Source organism: Mobula birostris, chromosome 8 (genome assembly GCF_030028105.1).
Source record: "Mobula birostris isolate sMobBir1 chromosome 8, sMobBir1.hap1, whole genome shotgun sequence".
Classification (NCBI taxonomy): domain Eukaryota; kingdom Metazoa; phylum Chordata; class Chondrichthyes; order Myliobatiformes; family Myliobatidae; genus Mobula; species Mobula birostris.
In genome coordinates this window covers 6,434,507-6,456,920 of record NC_092377.1, presented here as the reverse complement: position 1 = coordinate 6,456,920, position 22,414 = coordinate 6,434,507, and the positions used below count along the sequence as shown (strand labels likewise).

General features: G+C 43.8%; 1 protein-coding gene across 1 annotated transcript in view; it reads left to right on the top strand.

Moving 5' to 3' along the window:
* Nucleotides 1–268: 268 nt before the first annotated feature.
* LOC140201126 (uncharacterized) overlaps nucleotides 269–22,414 on the top strand; it is a 35,809-nt gene continuing 13,663 nt past the window's right edge. Inside the window, exon 1 of the mRNA XM_072264752.1 lies at nucleotides 269–361. The gene's annotated coding sequence lies outside the window, so the exon portion shown is untranslated. The remainder of the gene's footprint in view (nucleotides 362–22,414) is intronic.

The following is a 22,414-nucleotide window of genomic DNA, read 5'->3' as shown; positions in this document are numbered from 1 at the left end:
TCATTTCTATCGATGCTGTTGACCTGCTGAGTTTATGCAGCATTTTCTGTGTGTTGCTCTGGATTTCCAGCATCTGCAGAAAATCTTTTATGTTTATGATACCATATATGTACTTTGATAATAAACTAAACTTGAACTTTAAATCGAAGGTGTCGTGCAGCTGTTGTGTGCTTTACAGGAAACAGCAGCTCTAGTTTCTCTTTCGTTTTGTTTGCAGCAGTAAAGAAAGTGGCTTGGCTAACTGAAGTCACATGACTCCATAGGAATGCGACTGGCATACAGTATATTAATCGAGGGCTCACTGAATGCACAAGCTGTTTTATTCTTGAATCGCCAGAGCTCTGCATCCAAGGAGTGTTTGGTAAGTAAGGGCTAGCGGTGAGGTAAGGTCGATTGTAATTTAACATAGTAACTCAGTTGGTTAAATTAATTACAATACACAAGTTTGGCAAATGACGAGCTGCAACATGAGTCAGTAGAAGGTACTGAGAACAATTGGGATGTACGTGGGAAGTGATTGCTTCTTGAGGGCGTGCAATTCAGAGTCAAGCGACTGAGTCTGATGTCCATCACTCAGGGGCAGAAAGTATCTGCACACTTCCTAGTCAGCATGCTTTCTCCAGCTGTCAGTCACATCCTTTATATGATCTGTGGAGAGAGAGGCAAAGGTGACAGCCTCTCAGGACTGGGAATGAGAAGTTGTTGCTGAGTAACTGGCACGTGATCATCAATCACACTTGTGTACAAGGAGAGCAGCTCAACCCTCGTCACTGCACAGACATCTTTATAAAGTTACTGTTCCAACTCTGTGCACTCGTGATTCTCTTCATCTGCGTATTTAAGTTCCAGGCATTGTACGCATTTCAGCAGTCTATCAATAAACTAGAATCAGTAAAATAACTGTCAAGTAGTTAGTAAGCATCAACAAACTTTTGTCAGAATCTTATAATCCTGGTGTCCTAGGAAGCAGAACTCCCATGTTTGTGTGTGTTTCCTCCAGTGACCTCCCACATTTCAAACACAAATGGGTTAAAGCTATGTTGGTGCCGGAAGCATACTGGCCAGACACTGGCCAACTTACCAGCACAATCTTTGCTAATTTGATTTGCTGTGAATGATGTATTTCACTCTGTTTCGATGTACATGTGACAAATGAAGCTAGTCTTGTTTAAAACACTTTAACGTACTGTATGCAGCAGTGAAGTGTCAGTCCAACAAAGGGAATTAGGTCAAAGAGGCAGAGTTATCCAGCAGAGAAACAGGCCTTCAACCCACCTCATCCAAGACAAGCCTCCCTGACTAGTTCCATTTGCCAGCATTGGACCCATAACCTTCTAAACATTTCCGATCCATGAACCTGTACAGAGTTGTAATTGAACCCATGTCTAACACTTACCCTGGCAACCTGATCAATCCACTCCCCACAATGGAAAAAGTTGCCCCTTCAGGTTGCCCATTACAGAGAATCTTTGTCTTTTACTTTTGGACTCCCCTTCCCTGGGGAGAAAGTGACCTTCACTTTGCCTCTACCCCTCACAACTCTACCTCTGTAGGGCCACCCACAGCTTTATCAGCTCCAGGGAAATCATTCCCAGTCTATCCAGACTCTTCTTATTACTAAAGCTGTTGTCCCAGCAAAATGCTTGTTAATTTTTTCTCCACCTTTCGAGGTGAATGACAGCACTCCGAAGGAAAATGCAATGTTAGTATTCATTTCGAGAGAGCTAGGACATAAAAGAAAGGATGTGATGTTGAGGCTTTAAGTGGCATTGGTCAAACTGCTCTTGTAGCATTGTGTGCCATTTCACCAAAAGCAATTCTCTGACATTAAATTTCACCTTTGAACCTTCGGACATGCCACCTTGCAAAAACTCATTTCAGGGAGGTAGCATCATCAATTTGCGGGAGACTTCCGGGAGACTTCCGGGAGAGTTGGGATGTGTGCATTAGAGTAGCTCCTGAGCAGCCAGCCAGCTAGTTTAAATAACGTTAGCTATGCTAATGAACGAACGACACCTGTTAAACTCACCTCAACATGTCTTTTTCATTTTAACCCACCATGGGCAATAAAAGTCACTGTTGCAAACAGTGCAGTGAGAAACACTGTCATTATTTTTGACCCCTATTAGGCAGGGGTACACTTTAGTGTTGTCTGGGGTGACGTACATTTTATATTTTCTTTTTTTGGAACACTCTGCCAGTCTGACTTTTTTTTGAACTCTCTCGCTCTTGCTCTCGCACTCTCTCTATTGCGCGCTCTCTCGCACTTGCTTTCTCGCTCTTGCCCTCACTCTCTCTCTCTCTCACTCTCTCGCGCTTGCTTTCTTGCTCTCTCTCTCTCGCGCTCGCGCGCTCTCTCGCTCCCTCTCTCGTGGTCGCTCTCACTCTCGCGCTTGCCTTCTTGCTCTTGCGCTCGCTCTCTCGCTCTCTCTCGCGCGTTCTCTCATGCTCGCTCTCAAAAAAATCAATTTCCGGGACATTGTATATAATTTGCGGGCATCAGGGAGCCAGTATTAATTTGCGGGGGACCCCCGGAACTTCCAGGAGAGGCGGGATGTCTGAACCTTTGTGTTTTTGGGACCTTTATCAAAGAAAAGTTTTGCTGGTATTGGAGGGAGTTTCTGACGTGGTTCTCATGAATGATTCCAGGAATGAAAGGATGATCATATGGGAGTGTTTGAATGCTCTGGGCCTGTAATCACTGTTTAGACGAATGAAGGTGGGGGTTTGGGGGAAGATCTCACTGAGACTTGCAGAGTTTTGAAAAACTGAGATAGAGGATGTGGAGAAGATGTTTCCTATAGTGGGGGGGTCTAAGACCAGAGAGCACAGCCTCACATTACAAGGATGTTCCACTAGAACAGGGATGGCAGGGATTTCTTCAGCCAGAGGATTGTGAATCTGGAATTCATTGCCACACGCAACTGTGGAGGTTGTCATTAGACAGTGCCCAATCAGTGCGCGGAAGAATGAGAAGAGAGCTATGTTTTCACTTAGTTGCGCATTCCAGATTCAAAAGGCAGCGCTTTGCGGCAGTTCTTTGGAGTTGAACTGCTCCAAATCAGTGAGTTGCTTTCATTAGAAAGGGTGAATAAAAATAAGACAGAGGCAAGTGGAGCGGCCATTGTTGTGAGTGGGCAAACGTTGGATTGGCTTTGCCTCATCAGCCTTCCGTGAGGTAAATAATTTTAATTTTTCTTCACTCTTCGGCCCTCATCTGTTAGGCCTCAGTTAGTGCAGTGTGAATGGCTCCAGGGGCAGTGTTTTGTTCTGTGTGAGATGTGGGAGTTCCAGGAGAACTTCAGCCTCCTGAATAACCACATCTGCAGCAGGTGCATTGAGCTGCAGCTCCTCAGAGACGGGTTAGGAAATGGAGCTGTTGCTCGATGACCTTCAGCTCATACTGGAAGCTGAGGAGGTGATAGATAGGGGCACTAAAGAGGTAGACATCCCTGGATTGCAGGATACAGGGAGCTGGGTGACTGTCTGGAGAAGGAAGGGAAACGGGCAGACAGTGCGGAGCAGCCCTGGGGCCGTTCCCCTCAATTATAAGTATACCTCTTTGGATATTGTTCAGGGGGATGACAACCAGGGGGAGCTACAGTGACTGGGTCTGGTGCTGTGGCTCAGAAGAGATGGGGGTGAAGAGGACTGCAGTGGTAAAAGGAAATTCCACAGTTAGAGGAATATAAATGAGATTCTCTTGGTGTAATAAAGGCACCTGGATGGTATGTAGTGAGACTGCTAGCAAGGACATGTTGATGATAGGGCAGAGTTACAGTCAATGGGGTGAGTAAAAGAGAGAGAAAACTGAAAAGTGTGATGAATGCAGGACTGAAGGTTTGATAGTTGAAAACGTGGAACAGACAAAATAATGTAGATGAACTTGTAGCACAGTTATAGATTGGCATGTTTGACATTGTGTGATCACTGAGTTGTGGCTGAAAGAAAACTACAGCTGGGTGCACAAAGTCCAAGGATACACTTTGTACCAAAAGGACAGGCAGGTAGATAGAGGGGATGGTGTGCCTCTGTTGGTAAAATTAGAAATTAAATCATTAGAAGAATGTGTCATAAGATCAGAAGGTATAGAATCATTATAAGTTGAGCTCAGAAATTGCAAAGGTAAAAAACCTGGATGAGAGTTATATACAGACCTCCAAACAGCAGCAAAGCCATGGTTTACAAATTACAACTGGAGAGATAAAATGCATGTCAATAGGGCAAATTAATGATAGTCATGGGAGATTTCAATATGCAAGTAGGTTGGGAAAATCAGGTTGGTACTGGATCCCATGGAAGAGCCGCCAAGGTTGGCTTTTTTTTGAGCAGCTCATGGTGGTGCCCACCAGGGGATCAGCTATTCTCGATTAGTTGTTGTGCAATGAAACAGAATGATACGCGAGCTTAAGGTAAAGAAACCCTTCGGAGGCAGTAATGATATGATAGAATTCACCCTGCAATTTGAGAAGGAGAAGCTAAAGTCCAATCTGTAAAAATAACAGTGGAGTAAAACAAATTACAGGGCATGGCCACAAAGCCATCAATTCCTTCCTCCAAATCATTGATATATCATGTAAAAAGAAGCAATCTCCTGTGGAACACTACTAGTCTCCAACATCCAGCCAGAAAAGGCTCCCTTTATTCCCACTCTTTTCCTCCTGCCATTCAGCCACTGCTTTATCAATGCTAGAATCTTCCCTGTAATACCATGGGCTCATAGCTTTTTTAATCAGCCTCATCTGTGGCACCTTGTCAAAGGACTTCTGAAAACCAAGTACACAACATCAACTGATAGACCTTTGTCTATCCTGTTTGTTATTTCTTCAAATAATTCAACAGGTTTGTCAGGGAAGGAAACCATGCTGACAATGGCCGACTTTATCATGTGCCTCCAAGTACCCCAAAAACACACCTTGAATAGTCAACTTCAACATCTTCCCAAGCACTGAGGTCAGGCTAACTGGCCTAAATTTCCATTTTTCCTGCTTCTTCCCCTTGAAGAGTGGAGTGACTTTTGCAATTACCCAGTCGTCCACAACTATACTGGAATTATTTGACTCTTGAAAGGTCATTACTAATGCCTTTGGAATGTAGAAGGTTGAGGGGAGACTTGATAGAGGTATTTAAAATTATGAGGGGGATAGGCAGAGTTGACGTGGATATGCTTTTTCCATTGAGAGTGGGGGAGATTCAAACAAGAGTACATGAATTGAGAGTTAAAGGGCAAAAGTTTAGGGGTAACATGAGGGGGAACTTCTTGACTCAGAGAGTGGTAGCTGTGTGGAACGAGCTTCCAGCAGAAGTGGTTGAGGCAGGTTCGATGTTGTCATTTAAAGTTAAATTGGATAGATATATGGACAGGAAAGGAATGGAGGGTTATGGGCTGAGTGCAGGTCGGTGGGACTAGGTGAGAGTAAGTGTTCGGCACTGACTAGAAGGGCCGAGATGGCCTGTTTCCATGCTGTAATTGTTATATGGTTGTATATGGTTAAATGGTTAATGCCCCCACAATCTCATTAGCTACCTCCTTCAGAACTCTGGGATGTTGTCCAACTGATCCAGGTGACTTAATACCTTCAGACCTTCTAGTTTCCCAAAAAATTTGTCCCTAGTAATGGTAATTTCACACTCTTCTGCCACCTGATGCTCTCTAACTTCCAGCCTACTGCTAGTGTCTTCCACAGTGAAGAATGATGCAAAATACGCCATTTTGTTCATCTGCCATTACCTTGTCCCTCATTACTACACCTCCAGCATGATTTTCCAGTGGTCTGATTTCTGCTTTCTCTTCTTTTACACTTCATGTACCTGAATAAACCTTTGGTATCCTATTTAATATTATTGGCTAGCTTACTTTTGTATTTATCTTTTCCTTCTTAATAGCTTCTTAGTTCCCTTCTGTTTGTGTTTAAAAGCTTCCCATTCCTTAAACTTCTCTCTAATATTAGTTCTATTATATGCCCTTGCTTTGGCTTTTATGTTCGCTTTGACTTTTCTTGCCAGCCATGACTGCAACATCTTGCCTTTAGAATACATCTTCCTCTTTTGGATGCATATATCACGTGCTTGCTGAATTGATTCCAGAAATTCCAGCCATTGATGCTATGCTGTCATCCTTGCCAGTGTTCTTTTCCAATCAATTCTGACCAACTCCTCTCTCTTGCCTCTGTAATTCCCTTGACTCCACTCTAATAATGATACATGTGAACTTAGCATCTTCTTTTGAAGTTACACACACACAACGGTTCTTTGCAGGAATGGGAACTGCTCTTGGGGTTTCATAACTGGCTGTTTGCCATGCCAAGTCTCAGCCTAAGAGTCTGGCTCGGATTTGGAAGCCAAGGATCTCGGGGCTCTGGAGAGGAGTGGATCGAGTTGATGTCACAACAGGAGAACTGTGTGTCATCAGTGGAGTTGGGATATCTGAAGGTGTGTGCCCAGATTTTTGGGCACGGAGCTCGAAAAAAGCAACATGGCGGACTTTTAACATCGTAAACCAGGAATTTGTTTGTTATGTCTCCCTGCTCACTGGGAAAATGGAGACATCTGTTTTTCCCTTATTGGGGGAGAGAGAGAACCTGTGGTATGTTGAATACCGGGTGAAATGCGAAGTCTTTCGGGTAACTGCAAGTCAGTGCCTTTGCTGTTGTTTTGCTCATGCTTGAGTGCTTGGTGGCAAGAGACATTGCATTTTTTTTTGCCAGTCGGGGGCGGGGGGTTGCTTGCTGCTGCTTATGAGTGGGAGGGGAGAGCTGGGGGGATCTTTGGGGTTCTCACGTTTGTCTGTCGTTCATTCTTTGGGGCACTCCTCTGTTTTCATGGATGGTTGCAAAGAAAATGCATTTCATGATGTATATTGTATACATTTTCTGACATTAAATTATACCTTTGAAATCTTTTGAAACCTCAAATTACAGGGTGAATTCTATCATATTATAGTCACTGGCTACTAAGGGTTCTTTTAAGCTCTCTAATCAATTTCAGCTCAACACCCAGTCCAGAACAGATTATTCCCTAATGGGCTCAACCACGAGCTGCTCCAGAAAGGCAGCTCATTGCCATTGTAGAAATTGCCCTTCTTGGGGTTAAACAGCAACCTGATTTTCCCAATTTCCCTGCATATTGAAATCCCCCATGACTATTGTAACATTGCCCTTCTGGCATGCATTTTCTATCTCCTGCTGTAATTTGTAGACAACATCCTTACTCCTGTTTGGGGGTTATATCTAACTCCCATCAGGATATTTTTATTGTTACACTTCCTTAGCTCTACCCACAATGATTTAACACCTTCCTACCACATCCCATTTCTTTCTAATTATTTGGTTTCATTTTTTACCAAATGAGCCACTCCAACCCTCTTCTTAACTGCCTGTCCTTTTGATAGTCATAATCATAGTTCATTGATCCTGAGGGAAATTTGGTTTCATTACGGTTGCCCAACCAAGAACAGAGTATAAATATAGCAATATAAAACCATAAATAATTAAATAATAATATGTAAATTATGCCAGGAAATAAGTCCGGGACCAGCCTATTGGCTCAGGGTGTCTGACCCTCCAAGGGAGGAGTTGTAAAGTTTGATGGCCACAGGCAGGAATGACTTCCTATGATGCTCTGTGTTGCATCTCGGTGGAATGAGTCTCTGGCTGAATGTACTCCTGTGCCCAACCAGTGCATTATGAAGTGGATGGGAGACATTGTCCACGATGGCATGCAACTTGGACAGCATCCTCTTTTCAGACACCGTCAGAGAGTCATTACTGGCCTTACAAATGAGTTTCTTGATTCTGTTGGTGTCTGCTACCCTTAGCCTGCTGCCCCAGCACACAACAGCAAACATGATAGCACTGGCCACCACAGACTCGCAGAACATCCTCAGCATCGTCCGACAAATGTTAAAGGACCTCAGTCTCCTCAGGAAATAAGAGACGGCTCTGACCCTTAGAACATAGAATATAGAATAGTACAGCACAGTACAGGTCCTTCGGCCCACAATGTTGTGCCGACCCTCAAACCCTGCCTCCCATATAAGCCCCCACCTTAAATTCCTCCATATACCTGTCTAGTATTCTCTTAAACTTCACTAGTGTATCTGCTTCCACCACTGACTCAGGCAGTGCATTCCATGCACCTACCACTCTCTGAGTAAAAAACCTTCCTCTAATATCCCCCTTGAACTTCCCACCCCTTACCTTAAAGCCATGTCCTCTTGTATTGAGCAGTGGTGCCCTGGAGAAGAGGCGCTGGCTATCCACTCTATCTATTTCTCTTATTATCTTGTACACCTCTATCATGTCTCCTCTCATCCTCCTTCTCTCCAAAGAGTAAAGCCCTAGCTCCCTTAATCTCTGATCATAATGCATACTTTCTAAACCAGGCAGCATCCTGGTAAATCTCCTCTGAACCCTTTCCAATGCTTCCACATCCTTCCTATAGTGAGGTGACCAGAACTGGACACAATACTCCAAGTGTGGCCTAACCAGAGTTTTATAGAGCTGCATCATTACATCGCGACTCTTAAACTCTATCCCTCGACTTATGCAGGCTAACACCCTATAAGCTTTCTTAACTACCCTATCCAACTGTGAGGCAACTTACCGGGATCTGTGGACAGGTACCCCGAGATCCCTCTGCTCCTCCACACTACCAAGTATCCTGCCATTTACTTTGCACTCTGCCTTGGAGTTTGTCCGCCCAAAGTGTACCACCTCACACTTCTCCGGGTTGAACTCCATCTGCCACTTCTCAGCCCATTTCTGCATCTTATCAATGTCTCTCTGCAATCTTCAACAATCCTCTACACTATCTACAACACCACCAATCTTTGTGTCGTCTGCAAACTTGCCAACCCACCCTTCTATCCCCACATCAAGGTCGTTAATAAAAATCACGAAAAGTAGAGGTCCCAGAACAGATCCTTGTGGGACACCACTAGTCACAATCCTCCAATCTGAATGTACTCCCTCCACCATGACCCTCTGCCTTCTGCAGGCAAGCCAGTTCTGATTCCACCTGGCCAAACTTCCCTGGATCCCATGCCTTCTGACTTTCTGAATAAGCCTACCGTGTGGAACCTTGTCAAATGCCTTACTACAATCCATATAGATCACATCCACTGCACTACCCTCATCTATATGCCTGGTCACCTCCTCAAAGAACTCTATCAGGCTTGTTAGACACGAACTGCCCTTCACAAAGCCATGCTGACTGTCCCTGATCAGACCATGATTCTCTAAATGCCTACAGATACTATCTCTAAGAATCTTTTCCAACAGCTTTCCCACCACAGATGTAAGGCTCACTGGTCTATAATTACCCGGACTATCCCTACTACCTTTTTTGAACAAGGGGACAACATTCGCCTCCCTCCAATCCTCAGGTACCATTCCCGTGGACAACGAGGACATAAAGATCCTAGCCAGAGGCTCAGCAATCTCTTCTCTCGCCTCGTGGAGCAGCCTGGGGAATATTCCGACAGGCCCCGGGGACTTATCTGTCCTAATGTATTTTAACAACTCCAACACCTCCTCTCCCTTAATATCAACATGCTCCAGAACATCAACCTCACTCATATTGTCCTCACCATCATCAAGTTCCCACTCATTGGTGAATACCGAAGAGAAGTATTCATTGAGGACCTCGCTCACTTCCACAGCCTCCAGGCACATCTTCCCACCTTTATCTCTAATCGGTCCTACCTTCACTCCTGTCATCCTTTGTTTCTTCACATAATTGAAGAATGCCTTGGGGTTTTCCTTTACCCTACTCGCCAAGGCCTTCTCATGCCCCCTTCTTGCTCTTCTCATCCCCTTCTTAAGCTCCTTTCTTGCTTCCCTATATTCCTCGATAGACCCAACTGATCCTTGCTTCCTAAACCTCATGTATGCTGCCTTCTTCCACCTGACTAGATTTTCCACCTCACTTGTCACCCATGGTTCCTTCACCCTACCATTCTTTATCTACCTCACCGGGACAAATTTATCCCTAACATCTCGCAAGAGATCTCTAAACATCGACCACATGTCCATAGTACCTTTCCCTGCAAAAACATCATCCCAATTCACACCCACAAGTTCTAGCCTTATAGCCTCATAATTTGCTTTTCCCCAATTAAAAATTTTCCTGTCCTCTTTGATTCTATCCTTTTCCATGATAATGCTAGAGGCCAGGGAGCGGTAGTCACTGTCCCCCAGATGCTCACCCACTGGGAGATCTGTGACCTGACCCGGTTCATTACGTAGTACTAGATCTAGTATGGCATTCCCCCGGTCGACCTGTCAACATACTGTGACAGGAATTAATCCTGGACACACTTAACAAGCTCTGCCCCATCTAAATCCTTGGAACTAATCAGGTGCCAATCAATATTAGGGTACTTAAAGTGACCCATGATAACAACCCTGTTATTTTTGCACCTTTCCAAAATCTGCCTCCCAATCTGCTCCTCTGTATCTCTGCTGCTACCAGGGGACCTATAGAATACCTCCAATAGAGTAACTGCTCCCTTCCTGTTCCTGACTTCCACCCATATAGACTCAAAAGAGGATCCTGCTACATTACCCACCCTTTCTGTAGCTGTAATAGTATCCCTGACCAGTAATGCCACCCCTCCTCCCCTTTATCTGTCCTCTCTATTCCTTTTAAAGCACTGAAATCCAGGAATATTGAGAATCCATTCCTGCCCTTCTTGTAGACAGCCTCAGTGTTCTTAGACCAGTCCCGTTTATTGTCAATTCATATCCCCAGGTATTTGTAATCCTCCACCATGTCCACACTGACCCCCTGGATGGAAATAGGGGTTACCGGTGCCTTAGCCCTCCTCAGGTCAACCACCAGCTCCTTAGTCTTTTTCACATTAAGCTGCAGATAATTCTGCTCACATCATGTGACAAAGTTTCCTACCGTAGCCCTGTACTCAGCCTCATCTCCCTCGCTGATACATCCAACTATGGCAGAGTCATCAGAAAACTTCTGAAGATGACAGGACTCTGTGCAGTAGTTGAAGTCTGAGGTGTAAATGGTGAAGAGAAAGGGAGACAAGACAGTCCCCTGTGGAGCCCCAGTGCTGCTGATCACTCTGATGCTTGATAGAATGTTTATCCCTGGACATTAAACTCCCAGCTATAACCTTCTGTCAGCCACATTTCAGTGATGCCCACAATGCCTTACATGCCAATCTGTAACCTTGCTACAAGTTCACCTACCTTATTCTGTATATTGTGCGCATTCAAATATAGCACCTTCAGTCCTGTATTCACCCCTTTCGATTTTATCTGCTTTTTACGTTGCATCTCAACCCATAGACTGCAATTTTGCCCTAACATCTTGCTAGCAGTCTCACTACACATTGCCTCTGTAAACCAGTTACCTTATCCTCAGCCCTATCACTCCAGTTCCCATCTCCCTTGCAATTTAGTATAAACCCTCCCGAACCACTCTAGCAAACCTACCCACCTGGATATTGGCACCACCCTGGATCAGGTGTAACCTATCCCTTTTAGATAGGTCATACCTTCCCCAGAAGGGATCCCAGTTATCCAGGCGTCCGAACCCCTATCCCCTGCACCAGTCTCTCAGCCATACATTCACCTTCTAAGTCATTCTATTCTTACCCACACTGACGCATGGCATGGGCAGCAATTCAGAGATTACTACCCTGGAGGTCCTGTTTCTCAGTTTTCTACCTAGCACTGTAAAATCTCTCTTCAGGACCTCCTCACCTTTCCTACCTGTGTCAATGGTGCCAACTCAGCTTCACTGATTGACTACTAAAGGCAGTCACTCAGGGCAGTCTTTTTTGGGAGCTTTGACCAGAGACCAATTGGAGAGATCAGAAACTTGATAAGAAATAATTCACTCAGCTTTGCTGATTGACTATTAAAGCCAGTCACTCACAGCAGTCTTTTTGGAGCTTTGGGGAGCGACCATTTGGTGTTTGGGAACAATTTTGCCAGAACATGTTAAACTAAGGCAGGGGCATGGGGAGTGACCACCGTCACAGCAGCCTTCATTGGAGTGGACAGAGTCAGAATGGAGATTTTGCTCTAGCTCTTCGAGGTTTCAGTCAGAGAGGGCAAAAACAAAAAGTTGTATGTAGAGGGCTTACCCCTCCCTACTTTATGTTTGTTCATTAGGACAGTAGGGAAAGCAAGCAGGATAGTGCAATGCTCCTTTTGCAGGATGTGGGCAGGCAGGGAGACATCCAGTGTCCTTGACCACTACAAATGTGAGAAGTGAATCCAGCTGCAGCTCCCAACAAACCATGTTAAGGATTTGGAGCTGGAACTGGATGAACTTCAGACCTTTCGTGAGGCTGAGGGGGTGATACATAGGACATATGGAGAGGTAGTGCCATGATGAGGCTAAACTCAGGTTGGAGGAGCAACACCTCATATACCGTCCAGGTAGTCTCCAGCCCCTTGATATGAACATAGAATTCTCCAACTTCCAGTAATTCCCTCCCTCTCCCTTCCCCTATCCCTATTTCACCCTGCCCCCTCCCCCAGCTGCCTACCACCTCGCTCTTGGTTCCCCCTCCTTGTAGTACCCATTGTGTTTTCCCCTATTCCTTCTTCACCTTTCCTGCCTGTCACCTCCCTGCCTCCCCTCCCCCACCCCTTTATCTTTCCCCTTACTGGTTTTTCACCTGGAACCTACCAGCCTTCTCCTTCCCACCCTCCCCCCTACCTTCTCTATAGGGCCTCTGCCCCTTCCCTCTTCAGTCCTGACGAAGGGTTCCGGCCCGAAACATCGACTCATCGTTTCCACGGATGCTGCCCAACCCGCTGAGTTCCTCCAGCGTGTTGTGAGTGTTGCTTTGCCCCAGCATCTGCAGAGTATTTTGTGTTTACGTTGCGCTGGTAAGCTGGCCAGTGTCCCATGCTTTTGGCATCAACATAGCTTTAACCCGTATGTGTTTGAAATGTGGGGCGTAACTGGAGGAAACACACACAGTCATGGGGAGAATATTCAGTGGCATGCAAAAGTTTGGGCACCCCGGCCAAAATTTCTGTGAATAGCTAAGCGAGTAAAAGATGAACTGATTTCCAAAAGGCATAAAGTTAAAGGTGACACATTTCTTTAATATTTTAAGCAAGAAAACATTTTTATTTCTATCTTTTACAGCTTCAAAATAACAAAAAAGGAAAAGGGCCCGAAGCAAAAGTTTGGGCACCCTGCATGGTCAGTACTTATTAACACCCCCTTTGGCAAGTATCGCAGCTTGTAAATGCTTTTTCTGGCCTGCTAAGAGTTTTCCAATTCTTGCTTGGGGGATTTTCACCCATTCTTCATTGCAAAAGGCTTCTAGTTCTGTGAGATTCTTGGGTCGTCTTGCATGCACTGCTCTTTTGAGGCCTATCCACAGATTCTTGATGATGTTTAGGTCGGGGGACTGTGAGGGCCATGGCAAAACCTTCAGCTTGCGCCTCTTGAGGTAGTCCATTGTGGATTTTGAGGTGTGTTTAGGATCATTATCCTGTTGTAGAAGCCATCCTCTTTTCATCTTCGGCTTTTTTACAGACGGCGTGATGTTTGCTTCCAGAATTTGCTGGTATTTAATTGAGTTCATTCTTCCCTCTACCAGTAAATGTTCCCCGTGCCACTGGCTGCAACACAAGCCCAAAGCATGATTGATCCACCCTGTGCTTAAGAGTTGGAGAGGTGTTCTTTTCATGAAATTCTGACCCTATTTGCTCCAAACATACCTTTGTTCATTACGGCCAAAAATTTCTATTTGTGACGCCAAACCAAGCTATCGGACGACTGATGCTACTGAGAGAGATGAGAGACAATGGAGAAACATTCAGAATGCTAATAAGAGAAGAGAGAGGATTTAACGGAAAAGAAACATTAATTCAGCTATTGACAGACTGGTTGCTTTGAACCTGAACTGTTTGAAGTTTGATGGACAGGCAATACCCCAGCAGGGGGATAAAAAGAGCCGGTTCGCTAAGGCACACGACACACCATGAGATAACGAGACCCTGGGAAGAGCGGTGTGCCCCCACAAGTGGTGGGAGTTTGGAGGTCTGGTTCGCAGGAACCGACCATAGGCTCACAGGGTGTAAAGGTACGATCGGTGGGAACCTGGTGTGTGTGTCTGCCCTTGCCTGGGTGCCGGGTTCACCGCGGAAGAACGGTCGTATCCGGAACGGAGGGGTCACAGTCAGTGACCACAGCGGGATAGAAGGCATAAAAGGGTCCGCCTGAAACCAACTGCGAAGAACATCAAAGGTCTGCCTGAATCAAATTGCATCCCCCCTCTCTCTCTCTCCAATGGCACAACAGCGATTACTGCGAACTGTACTGAGCTGAAGTGAACTCTGCGTCACTTGAGACTGATCATTTTACCCCTAGACTGCGATAGAGCTTGGTTGATTCCTATTACCCCAGTTCTGTGTACATGCGTGTATTATCATTGCTAACCTGTTGCATTTATATCCTTACAATTAGAGAACTGTGTTACTTATTTCTTTAATAAAACTTTATTAGTTCCTAGTAATCCAGACTCCAACGAGTGGTCCATTTCTGCCGGTTTGGCAACCCAGTTATGGGGTACGTAACATATTCAAAAGGTTCAAAGGAACATTTTAAAAACCCTGATGCATTTTGGAAACACTGTGGACTGATGAAGTTAAAATAGAACTTTTTCTCCCCTAAACCTCTCCGTCAGCGTCATATTAAAATGGTCTGAGATTCACTCTCAACTCACTTTCACTCTTTATATATCTGAAATAGCATTTGGTATCCTCTTTCATATTATTGGCTAGTTTACCTCCATATTTCATCTCTTCTCTCCTGTTGTTTTCATTGCCTTGTGTTGGTTTTTTAAAATCTTCCCAATTGTCTAAATTCCCATCAATATTTGCTATATTGTATGCCCTCTATTTTGCTTCTATGCTGTCTTTGACTTCCCTGTCAGCTTCAGCTTCATCCTCTCTTTCAAGTACCCAGTCATATTTGAGATGTACCTATCCTGCACCTTCCAAATTACTCCAGAAAATACAGCCGTTGCTGTTCTGCTGTCACCCACAGAGAGTGATCTCTCTGGAAAGTGGAATGGGGTGGGGTGGGAGAGAGAAAGAAGCTTTGTTGGAGATGGCAGAAGTTGTGGGGAATGATGTATTAGGTTCAGAGGTTAATGGGTTAGGAGGTGAGGACAAGAGGAACCCCATCCCTCTGCACTGCCATCATAGACAGAGATCTCATATCGGCCATTACGGTTAGGTTTGGTGCAGCATCCTCTCATGATAGCAGTGTGAAGAAACAGGGATCTTGGGGTCCACGTCTGCAGATCCCTCAAATCTGTCACACAAGTTGATGGGGTGGTTAAGAAGGCATATGGAGTTTGGCTTCAATATATTGAGCTCAATTGTCATTCAGTAATTTTGCAGCTTGTGAAACCCTCATTAGACCACACTTAAACTATATTGTTCATTTCTGATTGCCTCATTATTGAAGGAAGTGGAATCTTTAGAGAGGATGCGAGCAGATTTATCAGAATGTTGCCTGGATTAGAGAGTGTATCTGATGAGCATGGGTTGAACAAGCTAAGCTCTCCTCCTTGAAGCAAAGGAGGAAGAGACATGACTTGATTGAAGTGTATAAGATAGTAAGAGGCATGGGCTGCCACAGGCTTTTTCCCAGGCCGGAAATGACTAATACGAGGGGACATAATTTTAAGATGATTGGAGGAACATGCAGGGGGATGTCAGAAGTAGTTATTTATTTATTTTTATCCAGTGAGTGGTGAGGCATGTTTGCAGAGACAAAGGCTTTAGCACCTTTTAACAGACTCTTAGATCAGCACATGGATGAAAGGAAAGTGGAGTGCAGTCTGGGAGGGAACGGTTAGATTGATCAAAAGTGCTCCACAGAATCAGACCATTCAGCCATCGAGTCTGCTCCATCATCTGATCGCATCTAATTTATTATCCCTCTTAACCCCATTCTCCTGCCCTTTCTCTGTAACCTTTGACACCCTGACGAATCAAGAAACTATCAACCTCCGCTTTCAGTATAATCAATGAATTGGCCTCCACAGACGTCTATGGCAATGAATTCCACAGATTCACCACACACTGGCTAAGGAGGTTCCTGCTCATCTCATTTCTAAATGGAGTCCCTCTAGTCTGAGACTGTACCCCCAGGATCTACACTCCCCCACTACAGGAAACATTCTCTCCACGAATACTTTATCTAGACCTTTCAATATTCAAAAACTTTCAATGAGATCTTCCCCTCATTCTTCTCAACTCCAGTGGGTGCAGGCCCAGAGCCATCAAATGCTTTTCATACCTCAACACTTTCACTCCCAGAATCACTCTCAGGGACCGCCACTGTCATGTTCTGTAGCTTCAAAACATTAAACTAATTCAAAGGAAGACACAGGAATCCGAAATGTGGGTCTAGCTTTGACTTTTATTTTAAGCGAGGCACTTACGTATCACGTGGTAGCGTGATGCTGTATGCATTTCATGTATTTTACATATAACCCATAATGAATTATTTAAATGAACAAGAATGCTCAATCAAGGTTAGTTAAATATTAAATACACAACACTCCTCCCTGCATGGCTATAAAATCCAACTGAACAGAGAATGCATCTCAGATACACACTCTGTATAGTAAAACCACCATACAAACATCCACAGCACGGTGCATTTTAAATTATCCTACTCAGATCTAAAGATTTAATTGCTGTGGATGATCTTTTACTCCTGTGGGATACCATCTTTCCTGACGAGGAGAATCACTCTGCCTGGCAGGTGAGACATGTGGCTGTGAACCAATCTCAGGTTCCTGTGCTTTCTCTGTGGTGGCTGTCAGAGTCAAGTTGGATTTCTTTTTCTCCTTTGACCATGTGCAGCTTCCCCACTTGAAAGAGATTGAATGCGTCTATCCGAAGGTTTTTTAACTGAATTCCACTCAATGACCAAACAACTTTTCCTTTTTCCTCCTTTTATTTTTTGCTAGTGCGGCAGTTTGATAGTTCCATTAGTGCCATTAGCCATTAGCCATTCGTCATTAGTCGTTAGTCATTAGTCATCAGCCATTAGGTGAAAAAACTGTCTGCCTCTCCGGACTTTGTAGACAAATTTGACCCACACAGTCTCCGCTTCCTAATAGAATCTTCCTGAAGGTTCCCAAGATCTTCTTAAACCTCACACCATTTCCCAGAATCGCCTGCGCGCGATGATCCCCGTGACGTGAGCTAACGCTAACCCAGAATGCAGTGACGTCAGTGCTCTTTTCCATGAAACAGTCTCTAAAGTTATTTAAAGTTCAGCATCTTACCGCAGATTCCAACGCTGCTCCCGGACTGCCGCTGGAATGCTGCCGGGTCCTCCCGATGTTCCGGGCAGAAGCAGCAGTCAGACAGTGGTTCCATCTGGTCTATCAGTGGATTCGCACTATTACTTTTAAATTTTATTTTCTTTTGCCTCTAGGTCCCAATACTTTCTAGAAACTCTAGTTTGACTTGACAGTCAGAGTTGACTGAGATTGTAGGCAGTGGTTCTGACACCAAAAGCAACCTTTCTTCTTCTTCCTTTTTCTTCCAGTTTGTGCATCTTGACCTTGGGAAGGTGCATTTAGTTCACTAAAGTATTCTGGTATTAATCCTTCTATTGTTCCCATCTCGATCTGATCTCTCCACTTTGTTTCCTCATCTACAACATCAAGTGATTAAATCCTCTGTGCTCATCTCTCTATTGACTCTTTCCCTTTTCTCTTTCCATTCATCCAGCTGGGCTTTGGTCTTTGCATCCACCTTTACAAGAAGCTTTTTTCTCCCAGTTGTAGTTCATGCAATAACCATAATGCAAACAGGGTGGATTCTGGTTCTCTATGCTCACAAAAGCCGAATGCTTGCAACTATCCTAAAGCTTCTTCAATTCTCTTCCAGTTTAAAACCATATTTCTCAAGTAACTGCCTGATTAACATATCAGAAGATTTCTCAGTTGTTACCTCCAGAGACTGTTGTAGTTGGACCACTGCTTTTGTCACTTTCATGATTCCTCTGGGCAGCATGCTTCTTCCTTGGTCCAATATGCTTTCCAACCAGAGGCACAGAGGTTGGCACCAATACCTGTTTGCCTTCATAGAGTTCGGCATGGAGACAGTTGTGGCTTCATTCAATACCTTCCTTAATTCACTGCCACCTGACTTTATTGTAGGGGATGTGGCATGAAAATGGTGGCTGGATCTCCAATCAAGTTGTAGTTGTCTCTGCCAATCACATTCCGCACAATGCTGGTCATACTGTTTATACCATATAGAAACTCAATGTGGCTTGTAGCTGTTATATTTCACTGTTACAAATGTCATTCTCACAGGACTTGTCTTTACTCCAGTATAAGTTCTCAGTTGAATATCTGCAGGCTTCTGTTCAATATCTCTGAAAAGCCATTCAAACTCATTTTGTGGAATGACTGAAATAGCTGAAACAGTGTCTAATTCCATTTTAATTACTTTGTCATTCACTTCTGGTGTAAGCTATATAGCTTGTCTATTGTCATTTTCACATGGTAAATCTCAAGGGCACCCAGTCCTGTTTCACTCTCATCATTATCAGCTCTTTCATCAACAGTGTGTAAATCAGTGCTCTTTTTGGAACTGCAACTTGATTTTTTAGCTTTTTCTCTTCCCTATTCAGTTGATTTACTTTGTCTGTCCAACATGCTCTTTGTATGTGTCCTACTTTGTTACATTTTGTGAAAAATTTGCCCTTATATCTGCTTTGATCTGGAGTATGTGAGCCCCTGCATACAATGGTAACTCTTGGCCAGGGCAGTTTCTGTTTAGATGTTGCAATTTTGTTCATGCTCACTTTCATTCCCCACTGCAACTCAGTTTGTTTCTGCCTGTGGTTTCCATTGGAACAGAGATTTCAACTGCTCTTCCAAAAGTAAGTTGTGCTTCAGTTAGGAATCATTTTTGAATGTTTTATTGTAAGATTCGACAAATGTAACAATCTCATTAATTTCATCATTAAGCCCATAATTGAACTGACAATGCTCAGGCAATCTCTTCAGTTCAGCTGCATTAGCTGAATTGTATTTCCCTTCCTTTGGTTTCCATTTCTGAAACCTAAAGTGTTTGGTTTTAAACAATGGCTTTGGTTCTAAGCATTCCTGCACCACGTTTAACAATATCAGCAAAGCTCGTATCTGCTAGTTTGGTTGGAGCAGTCAATCTTTGAAGCATACTATATGCATTTACACCCAATGTACTTAGCAAAATTTTTGTAACTTTGGAACATTAAACTAATTCAAAAGAAGAAATGTGTGTCCAAAATGTGGATCTAACTTCAATTTTTAATTTAAACAAGGTGCCCATGTATCATGAGGTAACATGATGATGTAGGCAATTCACATACTTATACATATAACTCATCATAAATGAATTCAATAAACAAGATTTAACCTTCTTATTTACTGAAATAATACATATGGTGCTCACAATGCTCCAAGTATGGTTTGACCAATACCTTATAAAGATTTGAGATTCCGTCATTGCTTTTACATTCTAGTCTTTTCAAATTGAATGCTAACATTGCATTTCCCTTCCTTACCACCAAATCAATCTGCAAGTTAACCTTTAAGCAATCCTGCACAAGTACTCCCAAGTCCCTTTGCACTTCTGAGTATTAAATTTTCTTCCAAATTAGAAAATAGTCTTTGCCTTCATTCCCCTCTACCGAAATGCATAATGATCACTTCCCTGGACTATATTCCATCAGGCACTTCTCTGTCCATTAAAACTGATCTGTCTCAGTCCTTATGCAGATTTCCTGCTTCCATAACATTAACTGCCCCTCCATCTATGTTTGTATCATCTGCAGACTTGGCCACAAAGCCACCAATTCCATCAAACAAATCATTGACATATAACATGAAACAAATCAGTCCCAACACTGACCCATGCAGAAAAACACTGGTCACTGGCAGTCAACCAGAAAAGCAGAAGTCGGCCATTCGGCCCATCGAGTCTGCTCTGCCATTTTATCATGAGCTGATCCATTCTTCCATTAAGTCCCACTCCCCCACCTTCTCACCATAACCTTTAATGCCCTGGCTACTCAGATACTTATCAATCTCTGCCTTAAATACACCCAATGAATTGCCCTCTACTGTTGCCTGTGGCAACAAATTCCATAGATTCACCACTCTCTGACTAAAAAAATTTCTTCGCATTTCTGTTCTGAATGGGTGCCCTTCAATCCTTAAGTCATGCCCTCTCGTACTAGACTCCCCCATCATGGGAAACAACTTTGCCACATCCACTCTGTCCATGCCTTTCAACATTTGAAATGTTTCTATGAGGTCTCCCCTCATTCTTCTAAGCTCCAAGGAATACAGCCCAAGAGCGGACAAACATTCCTCATATGTTAACCCTCTCATTCCCGGAATCATTCTAGTGAATCTTCTCTGTACCCTCTCCAACGTCAGCACATCCTTTCTTAAATAAGGAGACCAAAACTGCCCACAGTACTCCAAGCGAGGTCTTTTCAGAGCCTTATAGAGCCACAACATCACATTCCTGCTCCTATACTCTATTCCTCTAGAAATGAATGCCAACATTGCATTTGCCTTCTTCACTACCGACTCAACCTGGAGGTTAACATTATGGGTATCCTGTATGAGGACTCCCAAGTCCTGTTGCATCTCAGAACTTTGAATTCTTTCCCCATTTGAATAATAGTCTGCCCTTTTATTTTTTCTGCCAAAGTGCATAACCATACAATTTCCAACATTGTCCTTCATTTGCCACTTCCAATCTATCCAAGTCTCTCTGCAGACTCTCCGTTTCCTCAGCACTACCGGCCCCTCCACTTATCTTCGTATCATCAGCAAACTTAGCCACAAAGCCATCTATTCCATAATCCAAATCGTTGATGTACAATGTAAAAAGAAGCAGTCCCAACACGGACCCTTGTTGAAAACCACTGGTAACCGGCAGCCAACCAGAATAGGATCCCTTTATTCCCACTCTCTGTTTCCTGCCAATCAGCCAATGCTCTATCCACGTATGTCACTTTCCCGTAGTTCCATGGGCTCTTATCTTGTTAAGTAGCCTCGTGTGGCACCTTGTCAAAGGCCTTCTGAAAATCCAAATATACAACATCCACTGCATCTCCCTTGTCTAGCCCACTTGTAATTTCCTCAAAAAATTGTAATAGGTTTGTCAGGCAGGATTTTCCTTTAAGAAATCCATGCTGAGTTCTGCCTATCTTGTCATATGCCTCCAGGTACTCTGTAACCTCATCCTTGACAATCGACTCCAACAACTTCCCAACCACCGATGTCAAGCTAACAGGTCTATAATTTCCTTTTTGCTTCCTTGCCCCCTTCTTAGATAGCGGAGTGACATTTGCAATCTTCCAGTCCTCCGGAACCATGCCAGAACCTATCGACTTTTGAAAGATCATCGCTAATGCCTCCGCAATCTCCACAGCCACCTCCTTTAGTACACGTGGGTGCATTCCATCTGGTCTGGGAGATTTATCTACCTTTAGACTATTCAACTTCCTGAGTACTTTCTCTGTCATAATTGTGACTGCGCACACTTCTCTTCCCTGCCACCCTTGAGTGTCCGGTATACTGCTGATGTCTTCCTCAGTGAAGACTGATGTAAAATACTTGGTCAGTTCCTCCGCCATCTCCTTAGCTCCCATTACAATTTCTCCAGCATCATTTTCTATCGGTCCTATATCTACTCTCACCTATCTTTTACTCTTTATGTACTTGAAAAAACTTTTAGTATCCTCTTTGATATTATTTGCTCACTTCTTTTCATAGTTAATCTTTTCCCTCTTAATGACCTTCTTAGTTTCCTTTTGTAAGGTTTTAAAAACTTCCCAATCTTCTGTCTTCCCACTAATTTTTCCTTCCTTGTATGCCCTCTCCTTTGCTTTAACTTTGGCTTTGACTTCTCTTGTCAACCACGGTTGCATCCTTTATCCATTCGAAAATTTCTTCTTTTTTGGAATATATCTGTCTTGCACCTTCCTCACTTCTCGCATAAACTCCAGCCACTGCTGCTCTGCCATCTTTCCCGCCAATGTCCCTTTCCAGTCAACTTTGGCCAGTTCCTCTCACATGCCACTGTAATTTCCTTTACTCCACTGAAATACCGACACATCAGATTTCAGCTTCTCTTTTTCAAATTTCACAGTGAATTCAGTCATGTTATGATCACTGCCTCCTAAGGGTTCCTTCACCTCAATCTCTCTAATCACCTCGGGTTCATTACACAATACCCAATCCAGTACAGCCGATCCCCTAGTGGGCTCAACAACAAGCTATTCTAAAAAGCCATCTCGCAGACATTCTACAGATTCTCTCTCTTGAGATCCAGTGCTGACCTGATTTTCCCAATCCACTCGCATGTTAAAATCCCAC